This window comes from Passer domesticus, chromosome 10 (assembly GCF_036417665.1).
Source record: "Passer domesticus isolate bPasDom1 chromosome 10, bPasDom1.hap1, whole genome shotgun sequence".
Classification (NCBI taxonomy): Eukaryota; Metazoa; Chordata; class Aves; order Passeriformes; family Passeridae; genus Passer; species Passer domesticus.
In genome coordinates this window covers 7,564,516-7,574,462 of record NC_087483.1, presented here as the reverse complement: position 1 = coordinate 7,574,462, position 9,947 = coordinate 7,564,516, and the positions used below count along the sequence as shown (strand labels likewise).

General features: G+C 45.2%; 1 long non-coding RNA gene across 1 annotated transcript; it reads left to right on the top strand.

Annotated features, from left to right (window-relative positions):
- Nucleotides 1-6,232: 6,232 nt before the first annotated feature.
- On the top strand, nucleotides 6,233-8,777 carry LOC135309403 (uncharacterized). The gene is made up of 2 exons (XR_010369673.1): nucleotides 6,233-6,479; nucleotides 7,681-8,777. It is a non-coding gene; the product is annotated as an uncharacterized LOC135309403 (long non-coding RNA).
- The last annotated feature ends 1,170 nt before the right edge of the window (nucleotides 8,778-9,947 follow it).

Below are 9,947 nucleotides of genomic sequence, written 5' to 3'. Positions count from 1 at the left end.
GTATAATAATAAGCAAACAAAGGACAGGAGGAAACACTTAGGTTTTACAGAGAAGTGCTTTCCAAACATTCAGGAGGATTATCTAGAGCTAAAGCTGACTGCAAAGAGGATGTCCTGGTATTGGGGGATATTTTGGGAAAATGGCAGATGAGATTGGATTTTGTCAAGTGCAAGGTAAAGCACACAGAAGAAAGAGAGCCCAGCCAAAAGCACACCCAGTTATCACTGCTCCAGAGAATTTACTGTGGATCAGCCTGTACAAACATCAGCTTAGTGCTCACCAGAGACAAAAAGGCAGGACTTATCACAGACAAATAGTGAACAGCACAGAAAACACTCTATGTGATTAAATAAATCCCTGGGGTCGGGATTCTGTGTGCAGTCCTATTCATCTTCCTCAAGAAGGGTATAGAAAGCTATGGAGGAGAAAAACAAGTAAAGGAATGACTGCCCTGAAGGGATATGAGAGAGGGCTTTCAGTCACACACAGCATGGAGGAGATAACACCAAAACCCCTTGTCAAAGACTGAAAATGGAAGAGGATTCATGTTTGGGAAGAGTCATTCATCCATGCTGCTGGCAGTCCCTGACCTGCTGCAAGGTGGCTGCAAGGAGTAGGACAGGGAGGGAAGGATCCCTGCAGGCTCCCCTCTTCCTGCCTATGGTCACTGGCTTTGGTGGACCTTCAATTTGATCTCCAAAGGACCTGTTCCCATGACACTTCCTATCCTCTGCCATATTTTTAGCTGCCATCAGGATCCATTCAAATCTCTTTTCTAGCTGAAGATCTCACTGGCTTAGCCTGCTAGAGCAGCACCTCCTAAAGATGATCGTCCCTTTTTCCAGCACAAATTGCCCTTGGTCCTTCTTAGTCAAAGCCTTTTGTGTGTTAGTGAAGTCACTTTAAGCCAAAGGGGCATTTTGCGTGGAAATGCCTTTGGGAATCAGCAAGCAACCTGTGCTAAAAGGCAGGTGGTGAGAAGCTAAGGGCACAGCTACAGGATGAAAGAGACTCCCCCAGAGCAGGTATAGAACCTGGACTGGTTTATAAATCAATCCACATCTTGGCTGGAATCACCTTTTCTGGTAATTTTGGGCTCATTTCAATCTGGGCCCAGGCAGTACTTTTGATTTACAAAACAAAAGCTGGGTAAGGTTATCTACCCTTGTTCTCAGGCCAGCAGTTTAAACTCCCATCAGAGATCCTAGTGGGGAACTCTTCCTGAGCGATCCTAAAATCTGGTGATGGGTGAACATAGGCCATAAGCTGAGGATGGTTGTTTGTAGAGCAGTGAGTGAAATGTCTTTTGTGACCAATCTCACTGTGAAAGTCCAACAAGGTAAGCAGTAGATTTTAAAAGATCTGGCCACAGAAGAGTATTTGATGATGAGGGAGAGGTTTGGGTCTGTAATGGGGTGGAAATAATAATGAAACACAGTACCAGAGGAGAGAACTGTCTTTCTGCAAGGATTCCAGCTATTTTTGTAGTGTGTCACCCACATCAGTGTTCACAGCACCTCAGCTGTGTCCTTACAGACCTCCAAAATCTGCCACATAGAATTCTATTTTACAACGATTTTTTCTAGTCCTTTTAAAAGAGTCATTTAATTTTCCAAACAAAAATTCATACAAAACTTCACCACGAATATCCAAAGCCCTGAAATCCAAGGTTAAATGGCCAGGAACCCTCATTTCCAGCCAGCAGGTGCTTCAAGGCAGCAGAGGAAGGTCTCCCAAACAATGAGCTAAGCTGGAGCACTGAGGCTGCACGGAGGAAGGTATCCAGTGATTGTTGGAGAACAGCTTGTCTTGGTCACTGCCCAGGATGATTGCATGTCCAAGTTATTGCTCTTCCCAGATATGCAGCACGCACAGCCAGTCCGTGGCCAAAATCAATTAGGGGCGATCACATCACACCACAGAAGGCACACACACTGTCAGCCTTCACTGAGGAGCAGAGCTGCTGATTAGCTCATGGAGGCTTCAGCAGGGAGAGCAGCGGGTGAAGAGTTCATGACAGATTTTTTATGCATCGGATTTCCTCCCGTTCGCTCTGTTTGCATATTGACCCCAACTTTCCCCAATCCTTTCATGGCTCATAACTACTTGGTGACTGATTTTGGTGGCACAGCTCATTTGAGAAGGCTCCATTTCTGAGCTGGTTTGTTTAATGACTGTTAACTCCCTCCACCCAAAGGTTTCTGTACCATGATGGAGATGATTAAGGAAGCAGAATGATGAAATACAGAAGGACCCAGCAGCCAAATGGCAAGAGCAGAACCACTCTACTGCTTTCTTTTGAACCCCAGTGCTTCCACCCTTGAACTGGGCACCCACAGCCCAATAACATCCCCCAAGTGCCTTCCCACTGACCCCTATAGGTTTTGGGTCAAGGCTGGACCTCCTCACTGTGACACCACCACCTGCTTTCATACAAATGGGTGCTGAAGCCACATGTTCAGGGCCCCAGGTCTGAAATGGTCAAAACCCATTTCAGTCAGGAGAAACAGAGCAGAAAATTATTTGGCCCTAGTCAGAGATGAAGGAGAAGAGAGGATGAGCTGGGCAGGAGCCCACATGTGCTTGAACAAAAAGCTCTGATGTTTCACAGACGTGGGGAGGAATCCTCCGAGACGTGCAAGGCACAGCCCGGGCTGGGGGAGCTGCTCCAGCTCCTGCCTCAGAATCAATGCTTTCCTGAGAATTCCGTGTGTTCATGCAGAAGGGACAGGAAAACAAGCCCTTCATCCTAAAGCCTGCCTGCGTTATCACTCACAGTAATGTCACCAAATCCTCTGAAATCAGGGTAAATAAAACCTTCTAACACTGAGTTTTTGTGGTGTTAGTGAGTCAGGCATTACTTTATTCTTGGCCAAGGTTTGTGTGTACGGCCAACAAAATTCTGGCCTCCACACAAACACTGATACAAAACTTTTCCACTTATTTATACATTTTTGGCAAGCAAAGAAATTAATGTTCATTGGTTCAAAATTACATCATTCATTGATTAGTATTCTGTCCTCTATTGGTTATTGATTTTTAACTGTTCACGCTAATTACTCCATATTTTTAGTATGTTTTTCCTCCAGCACACATATAGTGAGCCTTTATTCATATTTTCTTTGTCTTCTGGTTTCTGCAACATGTCCTTGTAGTCCATTATTCTGGACTCCTTGTATCCAATTTCAACAATACACCTCTCTTCTCCCAGGCTTTGTTCTTTGAAGCTCATGAGAGTTAGTTTATCAAAACTCAAAGTTTCAGTGGTTTTCCCCAAGCTCCAAAAGTAGCTTATGACAACTTTGCTAAATGCTGGCTGAGAGTAATTTAAGACTAACACACTATTTTTAATTAATATAGACAGGTCATAATTAATTAAAACAATTAATTTACAAGTTCATTAAAGCCATTAACTAAAATTATTTAAAAGTTCTATTGTTTCTAACAATGATGCTCTTCCTGGCAACACTGAGGAGTGACACCTGGGACAAAGCAGCTCCAAGGGTTCTGGCAGGAGTAGAGTGGCAGCTTCTCTTGGTGCTCCAGAGAAATTACAGACTAGACACGGCCACCTGTGCAGAGTGCCACAGTTGAGAGTCACTTTGATGAAAATCTGGTTGCATCCAAAGAGCTCTAACTATCCCTGTGATGTGAAGGAGCAGTCCTGACTGCCCAAAGATTGTCCATCTCCATGGACAATGTGTCTGTGATTGCCCTGACCCAGCCCTGAAGGCAAGGAGGGGCTGGAGACAGCCCTGGGGAGGTAAATGGTCAAACACAACCCACCTGAGATGCTTTCTGAGGTGCTCTGGAGGAACAGGAATGTGTTTGAGGACACCTGCCCTGGCTGCTGACTGGGGAATTGATTCAGTTCTGCTCCACCAGTTCTTAGGCAGCTCCTCTCAGAGGGTGAGAGCCACCCTCTAATCCCTGGATCCTGCCTGTTCCCAGGAGCAGAGGGAGGAAATAAGTGTCCCCAGTGACACAGCTATGAGTAACACCATAGGGAGAACTGAGATGTTCTAGGAGCTTCCATTTATAGCAGGTACTTATCACCTTACAGTGTTGGTTTTCCTTCTGTTGATAAGCAGGTGTTTTGCTTTTCCTCCACCCTTCTTGCAGAGGTCTGCCAGTCTTTGGTCTGACACTGAATTGTTGGTAACCAAGTGGCCAATGTCCTACTTGGCCATTTGGGTAGTACTATGAGGCTGCTATGGATGAAGGACTGGAAATTATAATTTTATTCTAAGAAGAAAAAAAAAAAAAAAAGCCTTTTTGGTAGGTTGTGTGAGATCTCAGAGGTTTTTGCTGGGCTAAGAGGTCTTGGAGCGCTTGGACCTGACCCCCTGGAGGGTTTGAGTGATGAGAGTGGGGTGTACCCACCACTTTTGGGGCTCTGAAGGTGACTCTTTCATCCTCTGAGGGAGGCAGAGCTGCTGTGGCTGGGGATGGTGCAGCTTTCCCAGCTCCTCCATAGGCATGGAGTGGTGTGTGAGTGCCAAGGAAGTGGAGTAAACACCAGTAAAAGGGGCTGGCTGCTGTGGGAGCTGGGAACCAAAGCCAGCCACTGGGAGATGGCAATGTTTTCCAAAAGGGAAAGTTTTCAGCAGGATTTAAGAGCAAATAAAAGGAGCCCTTGAGGACTCCTACAGAGCTGCAAGGTCAGGGAGAGAGAAAAGCAAGTTGTTGTATATTGGGGTGATAAATTGGACATAGGGAGGTGGAAGAAGTTGCTCATACTGGCAAGCCCTTCAAGGGCAAAGATTGCCCAAGCTCTACTTAAAATATAAATAAGTTGTGGGATTTTTTTGTGGATTTTTTAAAAGCATCCCAGCTGTTTTTGCAGGGAGTTCCTCTGTCAGGAAGTAATGAGATCTTGCTGCCTGATTGATAAAACACACACAGTAAAGAGGTTTCATCTGTTGTGGTCTTCAGGGCATCACTGTGCTCTGCAATATATATATTTTTTTAAATTACTCTGCTGACTCATGCTCTGCTCTCTGGAAACTGCAGCCCTCTTGGCAATTCCCTTCTTCTCCACCCTCCACCCCTGGCATTATTTCCCTTGACAGCCATTTCCCAATTTTTATTTAATTTTTTTAAAATCAAACTACGTCCAAAAGAGTATAGCTTGTGGAAGGCAGTGTTTGGTCTCCTCTAATCCTGCTGGGAACAGATGGAAGACTACAAAAAATCATGCCTGGGAAAAAACCCTCCAATATCTCTAGCTACCCACGTTGTGTTGTACAGCACACACATCTAACCATGTGCAAGGCAGACCTGAATGTTGTTCTCCCTAATTACTCTTGTAAAGGACTTGAAAAGAATTCGGGTGAGAACTGTGCATGTTTCAAAGCTACTTCTATTTCAAAGCTTTCTGGAAAACAATACAACTTAAAACATTCAATTGCTATTTTTCCTAAACAATACTATTTTGGAATGGGTTTTTTTCCTATTGAACTGATGTTTTTACTTGGGATTTGTTTGCAAGATGAAGGCTAATCTGTTCTAAGAGTTGCCAAATCAAGGCCTCTGATATTTTTTCCCTTTGGAAGATTCTTTTCTCCCTTTTTTCTGTGTTCCCAGTGCGAGCTAATGTGGAAAGTGCTCTGAGCATCTTTGGAACGTGGTTTGCTCAGAGGAGAAAAGACTTTCAGAACCAAGTTGTGTTTCCAGTGTCCTCACATCTATCATCTCTTTTCAGGCTGGTCTTCCCTGTCTGTTCTAGTCATTGACTGCTGTTTCCAAAACAACAAACCCCTTGGTGGTCAGGAATTCCTGGTCTGACTTGGTGGCCCCAGGCATCTCTGCTGGGAAGAAGCAGGGTGGATAAGTGGTGGGAGGGGACAGAGGATCCTTAATCCCACCAAACATTAATAATGCTAGAGGGGTTTTTTTTGGAAACCATGAAAAAAACCCACAACAATACTTAATTTACCATTTTAAGAAGTGTGGGCAGCAGGATAAGGGAGGGGGTTCTGCCCCTCTGCCCTGCTCAGGTGAGACTCCACCTGCAGAGCTGCCTCCAGCCCTGGGGTCCAACATCAGAGCAATGAAGAGCTGCTGGAGAGAGTCCAGAGGAGGCCACAAACATGATCCGAGGGCTGGAGCCCCTCTGCTCTGAAGCCAGGCAGGGAGAGCTGGGGGTGTTCACCGGGAGAAAGCTCCAGGGAGAGCTGAGAGCCTCTTCCGGTGCCTAAAGGGGGTCCAGGAGAGTTGGAGAAGTGTGGATAGATAGAAGGTAGGAGACTAGAGATAGTGGTGAAACTAATCTCACCCCTAAAGAGTTACAGCTGTGCTAATTAGCAAGCATTAAGAACAAGCCTGCCCTTAATAGGCCACAGCTGGATCCAATTAAGAGGGGTATTATAAAAGAGCAGGTTGGCTGGTCGAGAGGTGAGATGGAGTTTGTTGGCTGCGCTGAGAAGAAGAAAGAGTCAGTGCTGTGAGGAGCTGCCCCTGAGAAACCACCGAGAAGGTACGGAACCTTGGCAATAGGATAACAACAGAGAAGGGCTGTGAACAAAGGGCCTGGGCTGACAGGGCAAGAGGGAGTGGGTTAGAGGGCAGGGTTGGGTGGGATATAGGGAAGGAATTCTTCCCTGTGAGGATGCTGAGGCCCTGGCACAGGGTGCCCAGAGAAACTGTGACTGCCCCTGGATCCCTGGCAGTGTCCAAGGCCAGGTTGGACAGGGATTGGAGCAGCCTGGGATAGTGGAAGGTGTCCCTGTCTATGGCAGGGGTGGAACAAGATGAGCTTTAAGGTCCCTTCCAACCCAAACCATCTGTGACTGCATGATTTTGATCACTTTTCCCTGTTTGAGATTTTCCTAACACGTCACCTTGGGAATTGGAGGAGGAGGATGATATAATCCTATGTTTTTCACAGGAGTAGCAGGTCAAATGTGCATCAGTGTTGGCCTCTTTCCTGCCATTATTAAGGTTTTTCTGTATCTGTTGTGTACCTAGCTATAGTTCTAAGTTTTCTCTTCCTTTTGCTAGCTCAGAGTCATGGAACTACTTGAGATGCTGAGGGGCTTTTCTCTTCTTTTAACAGAAAAGCTGTGTCCTCAGTGATGCAGAGGAAGTAATGAAAAATACAAATGCAAATTAGTCATACTCAGTTGTGTGATAAGGCTGAATAATCAATGTCTTTAAAGACTGGTGCTGCCAATAAAATTCCCTCATGTATTTTCTTCTAGTAATGGCTGGAGACTGTTAATTCTGTTGCTTGCTGTTGTGGGTTTGCTCTCTTAGAATTGCGATGAGTCCATGAATTCAGCTGGAAGGAGGAAAGTGATGCTTTCCACAGCATTTTGGGGAGTACAGTACTAACATATCTACTGACACCCCTGTTGCAAATGTTCACCTGTGCTCTTTGGGGCTATAATTCCATTTCCTGGAATTTTCCCTTAATTGTGACCTGAAAATCAGAGGATATCAAGGTAGGGGTTGTATTTCTTGTAGGATGCTCAGTACAGACCAATTTATCTCTTAGTGCAAATGAAGTAATGGGGGTGGGTGTGTTTAGAGGGATTATGGGGAAGGCTTGTCAGGAGTTTTTTGAGGTTTTTTTTCTTATCTGTGGTAGTTGCGATTTGTGATGTTATATAGACCTCTTTGGCTGTTGTCCCCATCTGGTTGTGCTTAGCTTGGTGACAAAATTCACATCCTGACAGAAAGAAAGAGGATTGGCAACAAGATTGACTGAAGCTGCATCTCCTGCCTTGCCTCAGAGAGGCTTCTTGTGAGAAATTGGGAAGAAAACCAAAGTGGGCCAGAACTGTGGTTTACAACCTGAGCACCCACAAACTGATCAGCAGAGTTCTTCCAGCTCACACAGGTTTGGACAGCTGGGAATTCTGGCCCCACACCTCCCTGCTGGAGCAGCAGCAAGCAGCCCTTTCAGCACTGCCTTTCCTAGGAAATGACACACTCATTTCATTTGAGGCATTGCTTCTCCAGCCAAGGGGCAGCCTGAACTCGGGCTCCCTCTGCACCCAAACCTGTGGCTCCTCACAGCCATTTCAAGGGAAGGCAATTTACAGGACACTGAGAGGCTACTGAAACACTCCTAAACATTTTTAGGTCTTTACTGGAGACAGAAGTGCAACTGGTCTGCAAGATCTTCCTCCATTTCTCCAAAACTTGGGTGCACCAAGCCCACGTGTGGGGCTGTGTGAAGCTGTCACAGTCTCCTGGGAAAGTCATAATTTTTCCATGACCTGGAGCACTTTTCATCTCTCTGCTTGCTGGGCTGTGAGTGTTCTAGGGCAGGCACCATATTGTTTTGTTCTGTTTCTTACAATACTTGGCAAAGAGCAGAGAGAAGGCTGTCTTGGGTCTTTACCAGGTCTCCAAAGTGCTAAAATATTACTAACCTTGTAATAAATCTCAAATTTTTATTATTGTCTCACACTCTGCAGCTTATTTTGGCTCTGGGAATCTGCAAATTTGGACCAAAAAAATGTAAAAACTTGTCAAAGTGGAGCAAATGAGAGCACCCAGCTTCAGTCTCTTTAGCAAGACACAACTGTGAATCACTGCTCCTTGGGGAGAAGAACACAGGATTTCCTGGAACCAAATTCAGGACTTGACAGAGCTGTTTGATCTTCAACTGATGTTTTGTTTTTGTTTTCTAAGCAGCAATAACATCATTTTAAGCTATAAACAGACCATTTTCCCTTGTCCTTGAAGTGAGTCATTAATTAGTTAATAGCATGAATTAATTGCTGCCTATGAATAATTAAAGGGATGATATTTGTTTTATCTACAATGTTCTTTCTAGTGGTACATTTTTACTAACAGTCTCTCAATATCCAGTTTTCCTTGTCCTCTTCAGGATCCAAAATTCTCCCTAAAGTCTGGTATAACACCTGTGCCTGGGATGTAATGAAATGCAATCCCCAAGCTCACCCAGGCTGAGATATGCAAAATAATTACTCTTGGATGACAAAGAGAAGCCCTGAGGGCTGTGTTCACAAAAGGATGCCTTGTTTCTCTGGAAGGTTGGATCCCTGCCTGCCCTGCTCCCCAGGAGCCACGCTGTTATTCTGGGCTGGCAATTGCAGTGCATTGCCTGAAACTTTTGACAACTGCTTGGTCAGATTTGGTGGCTAAATAAATGGTTTGTCTAATTAATTACTGGGGTCTTGCTGATGGGGCTGTGCAAGGTTCATGGTGAAAAGTTTATGTGCATGTTTCAAACTGCTGAAAGAGGACACTTCAAATGTCCTCAGATAAAAAAGGATTTCTTCTTTGATGGAGATTCTCCTGGTAGACAAGCAGGGAGGAAGCAAAAGCCAAGCCTGCCTGGGAGTGCCTGTCCTCCTTCTGGGAATACAATTTAATGCTTATCTTGGGATGCTGGGCTGCCTCTTCCTTCAGTGGCCTCTGTCCTCTCTGCATATGGCCCCAATCAGGTGCCGTGGTTTGTCCTTGGATTTAAATTTCTGTTATCTAGGAGTAGCAGTGAGTGAGATGTGCTGGACATCTTGTGCTGGACAAGCAAACTTGCAGGAATAAATCCCTCTGCCACATCCCTTCACCAAACTTGGGATAGAGAAGACCAGTGCTGAGTGAATGGAAAAGCTATTCCACATGGCACAGCATCTCTTAGTGCCTCATCTTTATTCCTTTATCACAGCACATTAAAAGTGCTTTCCCCCACCTGAACGGAATAGAAACCTGACAAATCCAAATGGGAAAATTAATCTGTGGGTTACCTTTACTGAAGTGGTAAAACTGCCTTGGTGATTGCAGATTTCTCTGGGTATTTTAGGGACTGGTCCCTGGCTGGTCTGGGCTGTTGTTGGGCATTTGTCCTGTGTGCAGTCTGACCAGGTAGCTGGGCAGCCTAGGACAGTCCAGACGTTTATTTTTAAAAATGTGACTTTATCAGCTTTTCATCAGCTCTGTCACTGTGTACCTGCCCCCTCTGGGTGCA